This window comes from Antechinus flavipes, chromosome 4 (assembly GCF_016432865.1).
Source record: "Antechinus flavipes isolate AdamAnt ecotype Samford, QLD, Australia chromosome 4, AdamAnt_v2, whole genome shotgun sequence".
Lineage (NCBI taxonomy): Eukaryota > Metazoa > Chordata > Mammalia > Dasyuromorphia > Dasyuridae > Antechinus > Antechinus flavipes.
Window position 1 is genome coordinate 454,363,793 of NC_067401.1, and position 20,780 is coordinate 454,384,572.

Here is a 20,780-nt window from a genome sequence, read left to right on the forward strand (position 1 = left end):
AAGATGGTGGCTACTAATACTATCGTTATTATTTGTTATTATTGACTTAATCCAACATTAACTTTTTGAGGTTGTTTTAAGGACTCGAAAATCCTTCGTGGGATGCAAGATGTGGGATCATTGCTCTCAGTTGCTGTTTCAAAGCCATGTCTGTGCTAAATGGGCCATGATGATGAAGCTTTGGGTTTAGACCAGGGCTGGAAAAAAATCTGTGTGGCTGTCGCTAGGCGACAAGTCAGCATGCAGCCTCTGACCTATCCCTCCTCTCACCTGTAAGCTAGAAAAAGGAGCCTAAGAGATTTCGCCAGTATACATGTATTGACCATTTTTAAAATGAATTATTGTTCAGAAAAAAAAGGAACATTTGGTCTGTTAGGTTTTTATTGTTCAGAGGGTTCCAAAAGGGTTTTATACCACTTCCAGTGGAGTAAATCCAAATGAGGGTCAGCAAACATAAATTCAGGCAGACAACCAACTCCCTTGAAGGGCAAGAAAATGCAGGTTAGAATGCGGAAACAAAATGCCCATTTTAGGGCCTCAAGTAGCTTCGGACTACAGTACTGAGGATGAATTACCTTTACAAGGACAGTCTGTTAAAGAATATCACTATCACATGAACCATTTTCAACAGGATCCCAAGCTGTAAAACTTCACTATTATTTTATTTTTCATTCACCAGAATCACGAGGGATAAAATAGAGATGAATGTGTCACTTGGAGCAGCTCATCTGCTAGCTAGTTGCAAAAAGGCATTCTTAGCCTCAGTCTTTCCTTTTTATCATGGGAGAGTCTGAAGAATGCACAAGATCAGCTTCATACAAGAGAGAAGAGGGTTCCTTATGTGCTTTTGCCAGTTGCCAAAGCAATCTAATAAAAGAGCTTAGTTTCTTATGATCCCAAGTTTCATCCAAGGGAGAAAAAAAATGTCTTTTTACTAAAAAGTCAGCTGCACAACTTTAACTGGGATACTATATGTATGTTTAGGAAACCTGAGCTCAATTCTCACCTCTTATATGAGGTGGCCAACACAGGACAAGTTACTTAAACTTTCACCATTAGTTTCATCATCTGCAAGCTAGCATTAATAATAATAATAATTATATATATTTATATATATGTGTATATATATATGTTGTTTTCTATATGGTAAATCATTTTAATAAAAATAAGTAACATTTTTATGATTCCATTATTCACCTTTTCCCAACAAAAGCTCCAAATCCCAGCCATTGTATTACTTGGCTCATTTCAAACAAATGTATTTCATTTAATACACTTAAAAACATGATTCTGAAAAGCAATCAATGAGCTTCACCAAACTGCTAAGGAGTCAGTGATACAGAAATGAGGGAGGACTCCTAAATCTAGGATCCAAGAAGCAATAAATAATAGCCTATTTTCTATCTTGGACATTTCCAATTGCCCTTTGGAAATTTTCAACAGCAAACTCATCATGTCCAGAACAGACCTTATTATCTTTTCTCCCCAATTCTTCTCATCTTCTTGACTTGAGTATTGAAAGAACCTTAGATGTCCTGTCATTCAGGTACTTAAACTGCAGCTACATTTAACTCCCCTCTCACCCTTTTCCCCAATAACATTGTTTTCCAGGAATTATCTGTGCTAGCAATATCTCTTCTGTGTTTCTAGATTTATTTGTTCACAGACCTCCATCATGTCTGCATCCTTTAAATCTCAAATGCACTGTTTCAATAATCTCCTGATTGTCTTTCTGACCTGAAGTCTCTTCCTTGAATCTCTCCTCCAGTAGCAATCAAATCACATTTCTGTAGTGCCAGTTTGATTATTCCCTTGGTGAGTAAATACCTCCTTAAGCCCTCTAAGACAAAAACAAACTTCTATTTGATATTTGAAGCTCTATATAATCTGAATCAAACCTGTATGTAATATAGGCTCTGTGACTCACTCTCCCAAACAGTGGCAAGTTGAGTCTCCAGCAGTTGTGGGCTTTTTCTTTCTTTTCTCAGCATTTGACAAGGATCAGTAGGAGGTAGGAGAAGGCATTTTCTAGTGCTAGAATTTATTTGCCTCCATTATGGGGCTTCTCCAATAATTATCAGCTGATTACAAATTAGCCTACTAGAAGTACTTACTTACCTTTTTGAGGTGGTATAGAAAGTACGGTCAAAAACACAAGACATTTTACCTTGTCTTTTACCTAAGTTCAATTTTTTCTTGTGCAGTAGTTATTTTGCTGTATGGATATGATACATATATTATATTTAACATATACTTTAACATATTTAACATGTATGGGTCTGCCTGCCATCTAGGGGAGGGAGTGGGGGAAATGAGGAGAAAAGTTGAAAAAGAGGATTTTGCAGGGGTCAATGCTGAAAAATTATGTATGCATATATCTTTTTAAAGTATTTTTTATTTTGAAAAAAAATTTTTTTACAACATTATCCCTTGCACTCACTTCTGTTCCGACTTTTTCCCTCCCTCTCTCCACCCCCTCCCCTAGATGGCAAGCAGTCCTATACATGTTAAATAGGTTATAGTATATCCTAGACACAATATATGTTTGCAGAACCGAACAGTTCTCGTTGTACAAGGGAAATTGGATTCAGAAGGTAAAAATAACCTGGGGAGAAAAACAAAAATGCAAACAGTTTATATTCATTTCCCAGTGTTCTTTCTTTGGATGCAACTGCTTCTATCCATCATTGATCAATTGAAACTGATTTAGATAGATCTTCTCTTTGTCGAAGAAATCATATACATATATCTTGTAAATAAAAACTATAATAATAATAATAAAAGAAATCACACAAGACAAATCTGAGATACATTCTCCACAAATACATAAACATGTAGTCCAGTTGAAAGCAGGCTCAAGTTTTGAGTGCACATGTGAAAAGGGCATAACTTAACATGCTGGAATTCCTTTTGTTGGAGTCCTCAAAGTGTTTCTCCTTAGGTAAAGTGTGGTTTTCTTCTGATTTTCTCAGAGTGTCTGAAAACTGCTTTTCCCCAATATGTTTGAATTATTTTTGTTTATAATACTATGCTCACAGCTGTCACTGTGGTCCTGGGGATGTAGCTGAGTAACAGGGAGAATTTGGAATCATTGAAACTTTCAAATCTTATGAAGTCTTTCTCTGTTGAGGAGAGAAAAGTGGACTCCCTTAACCTCACACATTTCTCTGTCAGGGAATTCACTAGAACTGTTCTTTAGTCTATGCTGCCAAACAATGGAATAGCATTTTCAAACTGGCTTGCTTTTTATATTTTTACAGAAAATCCATAGGAAGGTAATTTTTTCCCCGCCTTTAGCCAGTCAGCATTTTTTCCTGCTACATCTAAATGACCATTCTTTTATTATCTAAATAGGGGCATGTTGACTTCATTCACTTGTAGGTCATATTTGTGATTGAGTAACTAATTAGAAAAGTCCAGATGACTCTAATTCTTATAAGTTATTGGAGGTTGATTTCATAATCCTTTCCCAAATGCACTGAGTTTTCAACCATGCTGTCCTATATTTTCCCTATCCGTGACTGTACTATGTCCTGCCTCTGGCCTTTAAGTGGTCTATTTTCTGTGCCTTAAATACCACCTCTTCTTTTCTCCAATATTTAAAATCCCTCAATTCCTTCCTTCAGGGTTCACTTAAAGTGAACTTGCTTACATACTGCTTTTCTTTATCCTCTGAGTTGTTAGTCTTGTGGCACCCTGGGGAATATTTTGTAGTTTCTTTTAAAAGTTTTCTATTTACTGACCTGTGAACATTTTTTTCCCCCAAGTAGAATCCAAGGTCTTTTAGAATAGATATTATTTTTTTCATATCCTTTTATATCCACCACTTGAGCATAATTGCCTGTGCCTGAGAATTAAGTTACTATATAAATTCTTGTTGAATTGAATCATTCTTTCCCTCGGTATCCTGATACATATCACTATTACATTCTCCTTCTGCAAGTCTTTTCCTCCTTTATTTTTTGAAATATCAGAAAAAAAGAAGTGACTCCTTGATAATTGAGATCTTTCTTCTATCCATTCTTAAGACACTTAATACTACTTCTCAGAAAGTAATTGACCTGAATTGAATTGTTTCCAGTACAGAAATCACAGCATTCCTGCTAATTGATCTCTTTTGTTGCCCCTTTTGAGTGACAACACATATGAAATCTCCAATGAGAACAATATGCCTATGCTGTAAGCATAATGCTTAATGACATAGCTTTTCATTCAAATGCTAAGAATGGACTTCCCTAAAGACTAATAAAAATCCAAATACCTGCTTTACAATTCAACAGGATGATATTACAGAGGATGGTTCCACTCTTGTGAAGATGTCTTAATGCAAAATGTATGAGCAAGCTTTTCTTTAGCATTCATGCTTTCTGCTGTCTGGAAACTGACTATCGCAAAAAAATACTTATTCGATTAAATTTTTAAAAAATAATTTTAACTGGTTGACATGATAAGTACATCATTTTTGCCTACTGTTCTTCAACAATAGGATCTTCACATGTGGCAGAATGATTGTCTCTCAGATAAGAAAGTTCAAAGATGATGGATCATGGGTTTTCGGGTGTGTCTGCAATTGAATGAGCCAGACCTATTTCGAGTCACGGAATTTCAGAGTTGGCAAAGAGCAGAGACAAAAACAGGTAAAATTCCTGTCAGAATACTTTTTACAATGTAGCTGTTCTATCTTTGAAGAAAAGATTTCTAGAGCAGAAGAACTCTATAACTAAGATACTCCAGCCCAGGTTGGGATCCCTCCATTTATTCCAGGTTAGCCCTTCACCCTAGCCTAGATTTGCATTTTTATAATGATTGCCTACTCCTTCTGGTACTTGAATTTGGTCTGAACATGACAATATCAAGGGACCATAATCATCATGATCCTGGATTCTATGGAATCCATGAAACAGCCTAAGATGTCCTGCACCTTCTTAATGACCACATTACATTGCTGAGGGATCCAGCAAGGCATAGTTTTTTTGGGGGGGAATTTATTCCAGAGGCAGGAAGACCTTAGTTCTAAGCATCCTTCCTCTTCATATTTGGTTGTATTATACAGTGAAGAAATTGGCCTTTTCTTGTTCTAGGCAGCTCTCAAAAATTACAGTTTTCAGCGTACTTCCCAACTTATGTTCCCAAAGTAGATCTTCACTGTAAATTTTATCAATGAATGCAAGAATCCAAATCTTCTTTTTAGCAGAATCCCTATCCATATCACATGCAGACACCAATTAAGCACTAAAATTCCTATTTATAAAACAATCTTCTATCCAGGCCCATTTTTATTGTCTTGTAACTATAAACTAGATTTTGGATGAAAATTTTAGAATTCAAATTTATTTCTATTAAACATTTTTATTAATGTTATTGGAAAATATTTTTTTTTCAGATTCTGAATCCAGCAATCAATATACATATATCTATTTCAATCTTGTGACCTCTATTAGCATATTTGTTAAATGTACTATTTATGACTTTATCCAAGTCATTGATTAAAATAAATTTTCAGATACCACCAGGCTAAATATAGATTCCTGGGAACTACACTGAAAAGTGCCTTCCACATCAACATTAAGATATTATTAAATTGAATAGAAAACATATCCCATTCTTTTGTCTGATGAATTGTTGGTGATGGTAGTAATTGTGGGAGCAAGTTAATATATTACTTGATTTGCTAAATTTTATTGTTGTTGTTTATTATAGGTGTTATAAGAAATGATTCATTGGTTAGGGGAGGGTAGAAGTATATATTCAGAAATGAAGGTATTAAAAACAAATTGAAATATTGGAGTCAAGTTCTTTAGTCATCTTCAAGTCTAGCATAAAATTGCATTGTATAAGTCACATTTTCTCATCATTTCCACAGGAATATGCTATTTTACTTAAATCTTTGGGAACTGCAGCTACATCATTCCCATGATCTAATAGTTTAAAAATTCTTTAAATGGTTGAAAATTTTATCATTTACTTACATTTTAGAGATGTTCATTAAACTCTTGAAACATAATTTCTGACATTATCCTTTATTTCAACTCAAGTTGAATAATTTATAGATGGCCTGCATAATTTTTCACTTTATTTAAAATTCAGAAAATATTTCTGTCCACCTTTATACTCCCATATTTAAGATATGGCTTCCACAATGCTAAAAAGGGAAAAGGAATTACAACAACAACAACAACAACAACAACAACAACAACAACAACTAGGCTTGACAAATCCCATAAGCAGTTGCCATAGCTTGTCTCTGGAGGCTCAAGGACAATAAAATTCAGCCTAGTTATGGTCATAGGGGCCCAGAGAAGTTTGCAATGACCACATCTAGACAACATGTGTGATGACCGCGTATTTAAAATCAGCTGGAGTCAGGAATTCAGGTTAAGGGAAAAATCTTCAATCTTTATTCTCAGTAGAGAGAATTCTCAGTAGAGGTGAAGAAGGATTGCGATAGCAATATGGGCAACTGTGATAGGAAGCCAGCTAGCAGAGAGGCATTGGAGGTGAAGGGCCGTTGCGATAGCAATGTGAGCAGCTGTGTCAAGACGCCAGCCAGCAGTCTTTCCTTCTGCTTCCCTTTCCACTCCCTTGCCTCCACCCACCAAAAATGTCATTTCCTATACAACACATCAGGACTTGTACAAAGAGTGGGCGGGGGCCATTCTTTCTCCAAGCCTATATATTAATAGAGTATGGTCTAATTACTATTTAGTCTCACATGCTTGGGACCTCAGTGCATCAACTCAAGCCTCAGCCCATTACAAACATGGGTTTGGAGCCCAACACCAATGTTTTCTACTTATATAACTATGGATTAATCATATAATCACCCTATGTTTCAGTTTCCCTATCTATAAATCGGACAATTATAACAGCAACCTCTCAGTGTTGTCATTTGAATTATATGAGATAATACATAAAAGCACTTTGCAAAGTTCAAAGTGCTAGTATGTTGTTATCATTTTTAAGCTATGTCCAACTCTCTGTGATCCTATTTGGAGTTTTCTTGCCAAAGATACTGAAATGGTTTGCCATTTCCTTCTCCAATTCATCTTAAAGATGAGGAAACTGAGGCAGTGTCAAGTGATTTATCCAGGTTCATATAGCTAATAAGTTTCTGAGGCTCAATTTGAAATTGGGAAGACGATTCTTCCTCATTCTAGACCCAGCACTTTACCTATCCACTACGCCATGTATCTGTCCCAAAGTACTATATGAAGTTTAATTATTGTGACAGAAAGTTTAAATTTCTCATAGGCCTTGAATAGATGAAAATAGTAAGGAAAAGTACTTTCATCCTTTAGGTTTGCAAGGTCAAAGTAGTGTTCTTTCAAATATAGGATTTCCACATTTAAAAAGTGTTCCTTAATATATCAAAGGACTTCTACATAAAAACAGAACAGAAATCAATGGCAGATAGCAGATCATGAATAGAAAATGCAGCAGTCATAAGACAGTGACAGGCATAGAACTTTCAGGAAGAGTTACAATTAGTAAGAAAAACTTGGCACAACAGAGATTTGTTTAAGTTGGAGTATTTTTGTATGCTTGTTTTTTAAAGCTAATACTATGTTTAGGAGAACATATAATTGTTGCTTGGAATGAATGGTTTAGTGATAGTTGGCAACCAAACTTGTAGAAGATGGCTAGGAGATATAATGTATACAGACCTGGGCTTAGCAGTAAGAACTGAGTTTAAATTTAGTCTCAGATACTTGATAGTTGTGTGACTTTGGGCAACTCCCTTAAGCCCAATTGGGGAAAAAAAGGTAATAGCATCTACCTCCCAGGGTTTTATAAATATCAAATGATATAATATCTGTAATGTGCTTAGCACAGTATCTAGCAAATACTAAGTTATATAAAAATTCTAGCCTTATTAGAAATAAACAACTTTGTAAACATCTTCATAGATTTTATTTTTTATCTTCTAAGTAAAATGGAATTGGGACTAGAATGGAATAAACAGAAAATCCTACTTGAGAGATCATATTCTAGATTGGAGATTGTGATCTAGAGATTAGAAACAAAATCTGTGAAAATGGCTGCCATTGATGAATTCAAATAATTTTGATTAGATGAACTAAATCTTTAGGTATTGGAAGTCCTAGCAAGTGTGATTCCTGAGCACTGTCAAAAATGTTCAAAATGTCATAAAGAATGGGAAAAACAACACAACATAGGAGAAAGACACATATCCAAAAGATAAATAAGTGAAGAAAATAGTGTCTGAAATTTATAAGCTGCATTTTTTTTTTTTTTTGCTTGAGGGAAGAAAATTTTTCCAATTAGAGTTGCCTAAAGAGGAGGAGTCTATTCTAGAAGATAATAGCCTTTCCCTCATTGGAGATCTTGGAATAGAATTTGGATGAGTATCTCTCAGTAATATTGTAATGGATATATAGATAGATAGGTAGATAGATAGATAGATAGATAAGTTTGACAATATGATCATTGAATATTTCTTTAACCAAAAAGTATATTGATTTGCAAAAAATGAAATCTCAAAGAAATTTTGAAAATGAACTCAGAAGACCTGAAGAGAAAAATGATCTCCCTTGCAAAATTAGAAAAATGGAAGTATATTATGAAGAATAGAAAGAAAATAAGGCACCATGACCAGATTTTTGGAGTTACAAAACATTTGAAGCTCTTCTTGATTAAGAGTGAGATGAAATCTTTGAGAAACAATTCAATTTAGTGAAATCTTTCAAAGAGTTACTACCTGTAAAAAACTGAATTAAGTGCTGGATATAAGTGAGAAGTAAAGCAAGACATACTCTAGGAGTTTGTTTTCAATGGGAAGAAATGGTAGGCACATTGATTTAAAATAAATTAAACAAATACATAGGAAATACATTTAAAATGAAAAGAATGCTGAAAATTGGGGTTTAGGAGGAGATCAGTAAAGGGCTTATATAGAAGGTGGTGCTAAATTCATGCTTTGAAGGTAGTTACCAATTCTACTAAAAAATAAATTAATTAATTAATTAAAAAGCAGCTATTGAAGTCCTGAAGTCAAACTGGAGAAAAGAATGAAAATAGAATGTAGAATTTGACTGGAATCAATATATATTGACTATTTACTTTGTGCCAGACTCTACATTAAACAATAAGAAAACAATAAAAAGAAAAATAAAATTAAAAGAAAGAAAAATGCATAAAATAAAAAAAAGAGGAAAAGACAGGAAATAAAATTAAGTCCTTTGCTCAAGAAACTTACATTTTGTTGAGTGAGACACTATATAAATCAATACTTAAAAGATACATATAAGTAGATAGAAAATTGACAGTGTAAGGTATTAGAATTTAGATAAATCAATGGAAAAACAAAAGCAAAATGTTTGTCAAGAAGACAACCTTTTAAATGAATATTATAGAAAGGCTAGTATTCTAAGAAGGATCATTTTATTCATAGATGATAGGCACCACAAAAATACAGGTAATTTTGTGTGTGTGTGTGTGTGTATGTGTGTATGTGTGTGTGTGTGTGTGTGTGTGTGTGTGTGTGTGTGTAGAACAACTTAGAGAAGCTTATAAGCATATTAAAGTTCATGTAGTAATATAAGAATATTGAAAAGAGTCGTTAGCTCCCCTCCTAAGTAAGTCTACGTATCCAAATAATGATTTTATATTAGATTACAGAAGTAATATTCATTTTATTGGCTAGACAGTGACATGATCATTAATATGATTTAGGAAAACCACTTTGGAAGTTACATAGGAGAATGAGGTAAGACCTCAAGATAAGGAGATTGATTATGAGGTCATTTGAAGAGTGTTAGAAAAAGGTAATAAGAACATGGATTTGATTGAAGGCTGAGTGGATTGAAAAAACTTGGTCTATATGAGACATACTGTAGAATGAAAAATGAACAAATTTGTCAACTGAATGGATATTTGATTTGAATGAGAGTGGATAACTTTGACTTGGCAAACTTGGAAGATTACGAAGATAAGTACATGGAAAAAAATAGAATTATACTTGATAGCTGGCATGTGGTAGAAGATTTTAAATGTTCAATTGGGGAATTTGAATTTTATCTATAGGTTTAATTGAACCAAGGAGATTTTGACTAGTGAGACAAGAACACACATTTGCAAACTGTCATTGACGGTCAAGTAAAATGATATTCCAATAATTGAGGGAAAAAAAGTGTTTAAGTGTGTAAAATAAGGCAACAATATTTGAAGGAAAAAAAGTGTAGAAAACATGTCAAAAAGGAAAAAAAAAACAATAAAACTTGGCAACTGGTTGGCTATGAAATTGAGGGAGAAAGAAGAAAAATAGATGATTTCAAGAATATTAATTGAGAAATATGAAGGATACTGCGATCCTCAAAAGATATAAGGTAGTGAGTAGGGAGGATGACTTAGGAGAGTTATAGCCCATTCCTTTTTGGATGTATTGAGTTACATACTGAGGCTTGGTATGATTAAGAGTTCATTGGTCTGGTTTCAAATCCCACTTCCAACACAGACTATATGATTTTGAGTAAGTCATTCAACTTTTTGGGATTTGAATTCATGACTTCCAGTTCTATGATGTTACAAATAAAGACCTTAATTTCCAAGGGTTTAATGGAGAGAAATTGTTCAGTAAGAAATAGTTATAATAGAGAACGGAAGAATTAGTTGATGACCCCATGATAGAATTTATTAGAATCATTTTTAATCCTCTAACCTCAAAACAGAGGAACATTATCTCTCTTGGACATCCATCCCACACATTATAGGATAGCTTTATCAAGCCAAATAATGACGATGAACCTCTGGCGACTCATGTGCACACAAATAATGTTGAGAGAATTAATCTAGAGCTTTCATTTTAAATATTACAAGAAACAGGAAACTAATGATTTTAGGGACATCAACTTCTACTTAATAATGGAAATGAATTCATAAAAAAATGTTTCACAAAATATTTTACAATATGAGTCAATGAACTTTAATATAGATATTAAAAAACTCACATAAATTTTTACACACACAAATATTCTAGTGAAGTGTAATTCTCATGACAAATATAAGATAAAATTCAAGTCTAGAAAACATTAAAGAATTATGATGAAATGAGTTAACATAAAGAATTCTAAAAGTCAATATTACAAAAATGTAGAATGTTCATATCATTCGTTTCTGAAAGCCATCTACTTAATGAAAACAGAAACTAAAACAAAACAAAAAACCAGGAACCCGAGGAATCCAGTGTCTCAGTGAACAGTTGAACTCATGAGATTCTTTCCAACTTCTGCTATTCTATCTGCCTATCTTTTCCCCCCTCTTATATACAGAGAACTATGCTAGTCCTAATGGAAATATGAGCTTAGAGAAGACAGGGTCTTTTCCCTTATGATGGTCCCAAAATCAATCAGTGGTAGAACAGACCATTCCCACTGTGTCTCAGGATCCTATTGCTCCTCTCTGTGTTTAAAATAAATTTGCAGTTCTTCAACAGAAAACCCCTTTCAGGCACAAACCTGTAGATGCTGGGCAATTTTGGGTAATTCTGTATGAATTTTATATAAATGAATACTACTTCTCTGCCGTAGTGTCTGTGTTCCAGGTGGCCAACCCTCTGAATAATACATAGGACCTGAAGTTAAAATGAGGGCAAGAAACTGCATGCTGGCTGGATCTCCTATTTAGTAGGGGGAGAAAAGACCAGCAGATCAAGCTGAATTCATTATGATCCATGTAAGTAGCCTTAAGTCAAAACGAAATCCACAAATCACATTCATCTGAATAAAGAGAATAAATTCAATGTAAACCCAAAAAGACATCATATAGCCATTTCAAATGGCTCAAGAGGCAATAATTTTCTGACTATAGGGAAGAAAGAAACAATCAAACAAAAAAGAGCATCAGGCATGTTTTCCTATGCTTCCCAAGTTTTTATTCTTGGGAGGATGGGAGGAAAAAAAAATAGATCTGTGAGTAAAATATTTAAGGATGTTTACACAATTTGCTTCTATTGATATATTTTTAAAATTTCCTTTATTTCCAAAAGTTCAGAAAATTCTAGGGCAGGAGATAATCTCAGTGATTCTTTACTCTAACAAGAAACAAAGTGAACTTCTAGTAGAGAAGTGTAGTAGAGAAGTCTGGTTATCTTTCTTGAGGTTTTGGGACCAGCCTTCCTTTCCGCAGAGTAATCACCAAGAGAAAAGCTAGGGATAAAGTCCAAATTCTTTATTATCTCCTTCACAGTCTGTCTCCTTCACCTGGGACCTGGCTAGCTTTCTGGAGGACCTTCGGAGGGACTTGGTCTCAGTGGAGAAATGAAGGAGAGCCACTAGGAGCCTAATCAAAGATGGAATGTCTCTTGTCCAGTCCTTGTTGGCTCTTATATACTCTATTATGAGTACATCATTATAGATGTCAATCTTGTAGAACTATATTAAGTAATAAGTATGTGCTAAACTAGATAACCATTGTCTTATCAATTCCACTGAGTTAACAAGATTGTTAACTCATACTGAGCCTTAAGTATATTTCTTCAAAGTTCTCACCCTTTACAGAGAAGACTTTGATAAATCTTCATCTAGTCTCTACTTGAAATCTTCTGCTTTTGAGACTGATTATTTCTTTGGACAGCTTTAATTTTTAAGTCATTTACCATCATATTATTGTTATTTCCTATGGAATCAAATAGGATACACCTAATTGGGTTGTTACAATCCTTCAGATACTTGAATTTATTTTTACATATTTTACCTAAATTTCTTCTTCTTCACGATAAAAATCTTCCACTACATCAAATTACTTGTTTCACATGTTTGACTATGGTGTTCTTTTAAAAAATGCCTATACTTTCAGATGCAATTAGAGGGAGATAGAATATATGTCTACCAAAAATAGTGAACTCAATGACAAGCATTTCACTGTAAATGCATTAGTTTGATATATAAAACCTTTAATCAATGATGACTTCTTTAATGTAGATTCAGCAAACATCTACATATGATAACACTGCTATACAGCCATAGACAATCTAAGTAAAATTTTGTGCCGTCTCTCTTAATCCCACTTTTAAATCTCATCTTCTGCTGGCCAGCATTCAGGGAATATTTTCTACATTTAGCTAAGCTAGCCTTGCATAATTGACTTCAAGTCTGTTCCTGAGATTGTGTTTGGAATATTTTAGCTTGGTAGCCCTTGATGGAGCTTAAAATTCATCCCTACAATCTTTGTAATTGCTAAAACACCTAAGAGTAGGATATTTATGTATAGTGATTTTCACATCAGATGAAGAAAGTATTTTTTCCTTAAAGAAGGAGTTAACATCGAAAGACTTGAAGTTAAGGAAGCAGTGCTGAAAGGAGCACACTGCCATAAAAAATCCTGAAATTCCATTAACTTTTCTGTGGCTGAAAGGATCTGAGTTTTGAAGATAGTCCAAAAACATTTGGGACAGTAATCACAAGAACAAGTTGTTATACACTGTCACTTTTACTTAGACCACTGTTATTCCATCAATATTCAATAAAATATATATTTCAAGATCAATGAACAGCAGATAAAGCAGTTTACAAAGAAGCTGTATAGCACTCATTTGGCAACTGTTTATACATGTTATCTGACGGAGACATGGCTTACCACTGTTGGCCCAGATAGCGATGCTCTCAATTTTGCCAACACATTTTGTAATTGCATAAATACTGTCCAGTTACCTTATTCTACAATTAATATTTCCAACATAGATGGTAGATAATAAAAGGAAGGGAAGAGAATATTCAATCACACAGCATAGATTATATATCAGTGATTGTATTCAAAACATAAGAAACATTAGCTCATTTATCTTTACAGGTGCTGTTATAATTTATATTTCACAGTTGAGGAAACTGAGGAAGAGAGAAGTTACATGACTTCCCTAGAGTTATGCAGAGAGTAAGTATCTGAAGATGGACTTTAACTTATGTTTAATGATTTTAGACCCCATGTTTTATCTGCTTAACCATCATCCAGCTTAATTATAAATAGAGATTATAAATATTGATATAAATAGATTTAGATATAGATGATGATGATTTATAGACCCTTAGATAAGCAACAACCAAGACTGTAAAGCTAGCTCATAGAAGGGGTTCACTATATTTCAAGAAATACTGAATGAAAATTGCCAAGATATTTTGAATGAGGCAAAATAAATATAGTTATAATTCATTCATTACCTGTGAGGGAAAAACAACTTCATGAAATTCCCAGCCAAAATTCAGAGCTCCAAAGTCAAGGAAAATTATTCCTTACATCCATAATGTAGAAAATTAAATACTACTGAATTGCCATCCTAGTCCCACAAGTTCTAGCACCTTCCAATAAAAACCAAAGGAGATCTTCTAATAAGTATTCCAAGATAAAAAGATGGGAGATTTAAAAACAAGAACAATCATTAAAGCTAATTATAAATTTATATGCTAAAAATGAACATTTTATAACATAAAGGGCTATCAAATCTGTCTGTTAAAAGACCTGAATTGAGCTACAACTTAAAAATACAGGGAACCAACAACAACAAAATACAGAGAAACCTACAATGGTAAATCTAGTGGATCAATGACAACCAGCCAATGTCATTGTTCAGTTAATGTTTTATAAAGGCAGAAGAAAAAAGTACCCCTTCAGGGTCTTAAGAAGATCAATTATTATTAATTGAAGTAACAGCAACAAGGAAAAGGAAAAACAGAAGTGCTAGGTACAAAAATAGGAAAGAAAAATCACTTTTGTCTTGGTGATTTTAAGAGTTGAAAAAAAAAGGGAGAATCAAATAAGACATACAATAATGTAGAAAGAAGGAAGAAGGAATAGGACTTATGACTTCTCATCATAAGAAAATTTGAAAAAAAAAACTTGAAGGGAAGGTTTGGGAAAATGAATATCATATGATTCTTTCTTTCATGTTAAATGGACCAAAGAATGTTGAACACACAAATATAGTTTAGTGTAGAAATATATCAAACTAAAAAGAGCTGAAGAAAGAATTATAAAGAGCTGGATTATATCAGGGATAGAATAATCACAGGAAAAAAAAAAAAAAAAACTTCATCATCCAGAAAGGAATAAGGGTAAGAAAAAAAATAAAAGGGTCATCTTTGTTGCTGGAGTTGTTGCTGCTACTGCTGGTGCTTCTGATGATGATGATGTCTTTTCTTTGGCAAGGATTTTAAGGTGGTATCTTAATCCATCTGTGTGACAATTGGAGAATAGCTGAACAAAATATACCTGAATGCACTTAAAGAGTATTCAGTTGGAAATGATGAAATTGATTGTGAAAGTGATATTTTCAGGCTATCCTAGGTAAAACAAACTAAAGTAAAGTGAAGTTGGCAAAACCAAGATGAAAATTTGTACAAAGTGAGGGGAAAGGAGGCAATTAATCAACATTAATATAGTTCCTTCTGTTGGTCAAGCATAGTGCTGAGGAAAGAAGAAAAAGAAGGAAAGGGAAAGGAAGAGAACAGAAGGGAAGGGAAGGGATTTATTCATTTTTTGCCACATCAATTTGCTGTTACAAATATCCATGAATAAATAGATTGCCTTTTCTTTTTTAATTATCCCTTTGGGATATGGACTTAGTAATGGTATTGCTGGATCAAAGGATATATTCACTTAATCCTTTGCAGAATGTTTCAGAGTATGATTCAGAATTATTGGATCAGTTCACATCTCAAACAAGGGTGCATTTGGAAATATTTTAATTGTCAAAAAGATAGTATCAAATATTTTATCAGAGGATTTATGGAATCAATTTATGTTTTTGGCAATGGTTTGACCTCAATTGCCTCTTGCGTTCCTTCTAATACTTGCATTTTATGGTTCACTCTGGAATTGTTCCCCTTTGGCATATCTTATTAAAATCAGTAAATTTAGAAAGACTTACAATATGAGGATTAGATAGAAGATTTTCCTTGCAATGAAGATCTGGACCAAACCACAATAGTGAATAAAAACCAAAAAGTTGCCTGAACTATCACCAGTTTTTCTTAGAAACAATGTTAAATAATGCCTCTAAACAGATTCTGGAGCAACAGAATGTACAAAAAGACAAGAAAGAATGAAAAAAAAAATCTGAAGATAACTTTGAAGGAATTCAGGAAAGGTCTGTTGCACTTGCATAAAAGAGGAGCACAATGCAGTTCAGATGGTGTCCCGGCAAGCCTTTGAGATGCTTTTGGCCATGAAACAAATAAATAACTAAAGCCCATCAATCCTGACACAGCAGGCCAACAGGAGCCATAAAGGCATAGAAGACAAATTGACACCCCTGGAAATTAAACAAGAGGTAGATGTTGGCCAGGCTACTCAGCAGAGTGAGCAGGCCACCAACATCTAGATGCCTGGTCCTCAAAGCAAGTGACCCTAACCATAGCTTCTATCACAAAATTCTTAGGACGATATCCCATGTGCCTCAGGGGCAGGACTGAAATCTAAACCTGAATTGCCCTGAATTAGACAAAAAAGAGCAAGAAACAAAAACAACCTTGACCATAGAAATCTATTATGGTGATAGGAAGATTGAAACACTAGTTCAGAAGAGTACAAGATGCTGACATACAAAACCTCAAAGGTGAATTTGGTCTCAAGTCCAAATAACTTTCTTGGAAGAGCTCAAAAGGATTCTGAGTCAAATAAAAGAGCTAGAAGAAAAAAATTCAGAAAAAATAGAGGTATGCAAAAGAGAGTCAACACCTTAGGGAGAAAAAGGACAAAAACTGACTAAAAATAACTCCTTAAAAATACAATTATAAAAATGGAAAAGGAAATGAAAAAGCTATTTGGAGAAAATCATTCCATAAAAATTAAATTTGGATAAATGGAAGCTAATAACTTTATGATATATAGAACCAATTAGACAAAAATCAAAAGAATGAAAAAAAACAAAAACAAAAAATGTAAAATACCTAACTGGGAAAATAACTGACCTGAAAAATAGATCAGGAGAAATAATTTAAGAGTTTTTGGATACTTGACATCCATGATAAAATAATAATAATAATAATAAAGCCTGGACAGTAGCTTTTAAGAAATTGTCAAGGAAAACTGCCCTTATATCCTAGAATTAGAGGTTAAATTATAAATTTAAAGAATCTAATAACCAACTTCTTGAAAGAGATCCCAAAATGGAAACTCTAAGGAATGTTGTGTAGAAAGGCACAGACTGTGGGGGAATTCTCAGTGAAGTATAAAACCCTTCAGGCCAGAGGGAACCTGCTGATTATGTCTGGTTCAGCTAGGGGGACTTGACCACTTATGTTCTACTTGAAGCAGAGATACTTGCAGTAAGGGGCTTATTGTTAGCACTGTGCAGTGTGTTGTGGTGATATAATGGTACTATAGTTAGCAGTTTTTCAATGTGCTGTAGTGATGTAGTTATACTAAGGTACTTAGGGCTGAGAAGACAAATACACTCCATCTTTGACTTTCATCATGGGTGGGTCTCCTGTTTCTTCACTCCTCCACTAAGACCAAGGACTCAAGCTGGTCCCAAGATTCTCCAGAGACCTAGTCCAGACAGTCTATTTTAGCATCCCAGATGGGGCTTCTAGAAAGCATAGTACATTTTGGCACCCCAACTTGTGGGCTCTAGAAAGCACACTACAATATTGTAACCAAATTCAAGAATTATTAGGACAAGGAGAAATATTACAAATAGCCTGAAAGAAGAAATTCAGCAAATAAGGAATCATAGTCAGGACTAGATAGGATTTAGGAGCTTCTGCACTAAAGGACTGAAAAGATTTAAATATATTATGGAAATATTTTGCGTTACAACTAATAATTGACTATGCAGTTGACTATGCAAATAATCACAAGTGCAAATGTGAAAGGGATGATCTAATTTATAAAACAGAAGCAGACAGCAAAGTGTATTTAAAAACAGAATAATATATATATATATATATATCAAACTCTTGAGAACTGTATATTAAAGAAGTTAGAAGGGATATAAATTGTGCAAGTGTGTGGGTATAAGATGACTTTGATGTGATGATATGAAAAATAAATTAAAGGGTGGAAAAAGGATTTGACCAGAAGAGAAAAGGGGACACAAAATGGGGTAAATTACATCATATAAAGAGGCAAAAGGAATAATTACAATAGATGGAAATAAGGAATGAGTATTGCTGGGACTTTAATACCATTGGATTTGGCTCAAATAGGGATTTACATCTATACTTAAGAAGATCAGTAGAAATTTATCTTACCAGATAGAGATGTAGAAGGAGAAATGGGAAATAAAAGGAAGGGTGGATAGCAGAAAATTTTGTAGAAGTTAAATATATTACAGGAGGAATTAGATATTAAAACTATGCTAATGAGGGACCTCAACTTTTCTCTCCCAGAACTAAATAATTCTAAGAAGAACAACAAATAATTTAGAAAATGCATAAAATTTAGAAAAATTAGATATGATAAGCCTCTGAAGAAAAATGAATTGGAGCATGAAGTAATGTAGCTTTTTTTTTCTCAATGATACATGACACCTACATAACATTCGACTATATGATAGGACAAAAAAAGACACATACACAATCAAACCCAAAAATATGAAATAAATAATTTAGAAATCCAAAGCACTAAAATATACTTAATAAAAGGCCACAGAAAGATAGATTAAAAATTAACTAGAAAAAAAAGCAAATCAATGAATTAGCAATGTGACTAAACAACAACAACAACAAAAAAAGAAAAAGAACAACTTAAAATTTTCTCATTAAACAACAAATTGGAAATCTTAAGAAAAGAGAGATTAATAAAATAGAAAGTAAGAAAAAAATTATCTGATAAATCAAACTAAGAACTACTTTCATTTTAAAAGGGCAACCATAAAATAGATAAACTATTGGTTAATTCAATTAAAGGGAGAAGAAAATCAAATTAAAATAGTGAATTCACCAGTAATGATGAGGAAGATAAAACTATTTTAGGATCTATTTTGACTAATTACATGCTAATAAATTTAACAATTTCAGCTAAAGGAACTAATATTTACAAAAAATATATATAATATTCAGTTTTAAGGCCAGAGGAAATAGAATACTTCAATAACCCCATATTAGAAAAACAATTGAAGAAGACATTAATTAACTTCCTAAGGAAGAAAATTTCCAGGGTCAGATGGATTTATAATTGAGTTCTACCAACAGGCAAAAAATCCAAATACTATGTAAACTATCTGACTAAATAATCAAAGAAAGAATGTTAACAAATGCCTTTTATGATACAAATATGATACTGAAACCTAAATCAGAAAGAGCACACAGAAAACTACAAACAAATGTTTTTAATAAATATCGATGCAAATGTTTTAAGTAAAATGTTAGCAAGAAGATTATAGCAATATATATCAAAAAAAACATACACTTTTTAATTGCTATTTTTAAATTAAACCAGTTTGAACTACATTTAAAAGTTATGGATTAAGAATTGTTATGTTTGACTTTAATATATAACCCTGTACTTTTAAAAAATATTAATTGTTTTTTTATTTTTTCTGATTATACATGTATGTTAGCTTCTTAAATACAAATTTCTTTTTTTATTAAAGCTTTTTATTTACAAAATATATGCATGGGTAATTTTTCAACACTGACCCATGTTCTAAATTTTCTTCTCCTTCCCTCTCCCGTAGATGACAGATAGTCCAATATATGTTAAATATATTAAAATATGTTAAATCCAATATAACTATGCATTTCTTTATGAATCATGTTAGGAGAGAAAAATCAGAACAAAAATGGGAAAACCATGAGAGAGAAAAACATAAAAAAATGAACAGAAATTGTGTTGATTTACATTCAAATTCTTTTTTTTTCCCTGAATGCAGAAGACATTTTCTATTCACAGTTTATTGGGATTGCCTTAGATCACTGAACCACTGAGAAGAACCAAATCTTTCATAGTTGATTATTTCATAATCTTGTTACTCTGTGCAATGTATTCCTGGTTCTATATGTTTTGCTTAGCATTGGTTCATGTAAAAAATTTCCAGGTCTTTCTAAAATAAGCTTGTTCATCATTTTTTTTTAATATGTTAAATCATCCCCTAACCAATGGGCATCTACTCATTTTCTAATTCTTTGTTACCACAAAAAGAACTGCTGTTGGAGTCTTTACAAAGTATAATTATTATTGTCTTTATCAACTCTAATGACTTTACACTTTGTAAAGATTCCAACAAGCTGCTACAACATTTTTGCACATGTAGGACCTTTTCCTTCCTTTATGATTTCCTTGGTATGCAGACCCAGAAATAGTACTTCTGGATCAAAAGGTATGGCAGTTTTATAGCTCTTTAGAAATAGCTCCAATTTGTTCTGCATAATGGTTAGATCATTTCACAACTCCAGTGACAATGTATTAGTGTCCCACACTTCTCACATCCCCTCCAACATTTATTATGATTTTTTCCTGACATCTTAGCAACTTTGAATAGTATGAGATGGTACTTCAAATTGTTTTAATTTCCATTTCTCTAATATGTGTGTTCTAGTGTATTTTTTTATGTTACTATATATGGCTTTAATTTCATCATGTGAAAATTATCCATATATCTTGCCCATTTACAAATTTATCAATTGGGGAGATTATACGATTTAACTACATATAATTAATACCAGGGTTGATTCAACATAAAAGGAGCCATCATTATAATTGACCATGTTAATAACGAACTCAAGATAAATTGTCTCAACAGATGAAGATAAAGCTTTTGATAAACATACTATAAAAAGCATAGGAATAAATGAAACTTTCCCATAAAGCAAAAAGTTGTGTCTATC